The sequence below is a fragment of the Calidris pugnax genome, unplaced genomic scaffold, assembly GCF_001431845.1.
Source record: "Calidris pugnax isolate Ruff unplaced genomic scaffold, ASM143184v1 scaffold187, whole genome shotgun sequence".
Lineage (NCBI taxonomy): Eukaryota > Metazoa > Chordata > Aves > Charadriiformes > Scolopacidae > Calidris > Calidris pugnax.
Window position 1 is genome coordinate 2,874,687 of NW_015090969.1, and position 1,366 is coordinate 2,876,052.

Sequence of the window (1,366 nt, forward strand, 5' to 3'; positions counted from 1 at the left end):
ACTGCTGCCCATAAGGAGTCCTCTTATTACTGAATGGAAATGTCAGTTGACAACGTCTATCACCCGAGATTACGGCAACACTGCTGTAGTGCGCATGCGCACCCCCCGCCCCACAGTGCAGCACCTGCGTTTGATCGCGCAGACACGCCCTCTCAGGCCCCGCCCTCCCAGGTCCCGCCTCCCGCCCTCCCCGACCCCGCCTCCCGCCCTCTTAGGCCCCGGCCCCGCCTCCCGTGCGCTCGGCTCCTCTGCGCCGCGCGCTCCCTGCTGTTGCCTGCCTCGCCGCGGCCCAAGCGTCGTTCTGCAGCGCGGGCCCCGCACGGGCGGTTGCCGGGCGCCATCCTTGGCGGCAGGGGAGGGCCGAGACCACTGGGGAAGCTAGCGAGCCCCTTCGGCGGGGGCAGGAGTATCTCCTGCCCTCTGGCCGCCCAGGGGCGGTGAGGCGGAAAGCTTCAAACCGGCCGCTGCGACAGGCTGCCGGGGTGCAGGAGGCGAGCCGGGGCCGGGCAGCCCCAGGGAGTTAGCCGAGAACGGACGGAAGGTAAGAGGAGAAGGAGGCGGATACGGGTTTATTCTGTGCTGTCGCACACAAATGTATACATTTTTTAAGGAGAAAAAGCCCGATTTGTGTGAATTGCTCCTCGTCAAGCCGGACCGTACAGCCCCGTCGGCACGGCCCCGCGCCGGTGCGACTTGACCATGGTAACTGCCCCCCGGCGGAAGAGAGGGAGGGTGGGCCATCACAGTGCGAGTGCGGCGCTCTGACTGGTCGTGTCGACCCTGAGTGGAGCTGGGGGAATAGGGGCCCTGAGGGGGAAGACTAGGGTCGGAGGGGGGTGGGTGGTCCCGGCTCCTCGTGGGCTCCCAACGTCCTGGGAGGTTTGCGGTGTGGTGCTGGCATTGCCGGAGAAACGAAGCCCGAAACAGCGATAAGAAAGCGGTGCCCGGGCCGTGTCGGTGCCGCCCCGCAGAGACGCGGGGACGGTCCCATCGCAGTTACCCAGCGCTCCCCGAACCTGGCCGTGGGGCCCTAGGGGTGCCGGGCTGTGGGGTAGCTGTGGTCCCCCCGCCCTTTGGCATGGCCCAGGGAGGATGCAGAGGGAGTGGGGAAGCAGAGAGGGTGAGCTGCTTTGGGGCCCAACACGAAGACCAGATCTTGTGCTCCCGGGGCTGGCAAACAATCTTGTGTGGCTGGTTTTGGGGCTCAGAAAGAGAGGGAGTCGTGTGGCTCAGGAGCAGGGGTTGAGTTTGGCATTTTGGGAGCTTGAGGCTCAGCAGCTGGGTTTTGAGGCTCAGAAAGGGGCACTAAGTGATGTGGTTTGGGGGCCATGAGCAGAAGGTGTTTTGGTTGGTTTTGCGGGGGGGG

The 1,366-nt window shown here is 65.4% G+C and overlaps 1 long non-coding RNA gene across 1 annotated transcript in view; it reads left to right on the forward strand.

The window, feature by feature from the left end:
• The first annotated feature begins 217 nt into the window (after positions 1–217).
• The window catches only part of LOC106894225, a 4,707-nt gene continuing 3,558 nt past the window's right edge, over positions 218–1,366 (forward strand). Inside the window, exon 1 of the long non-coding RNA XR_001413238.1 lies at positions 218–541. This is a non-coding gene — a long non-coding RNA (uncharacterized LOC106894225). The remainder of the gene's footprint in view (positions 542–1,366) is intronic.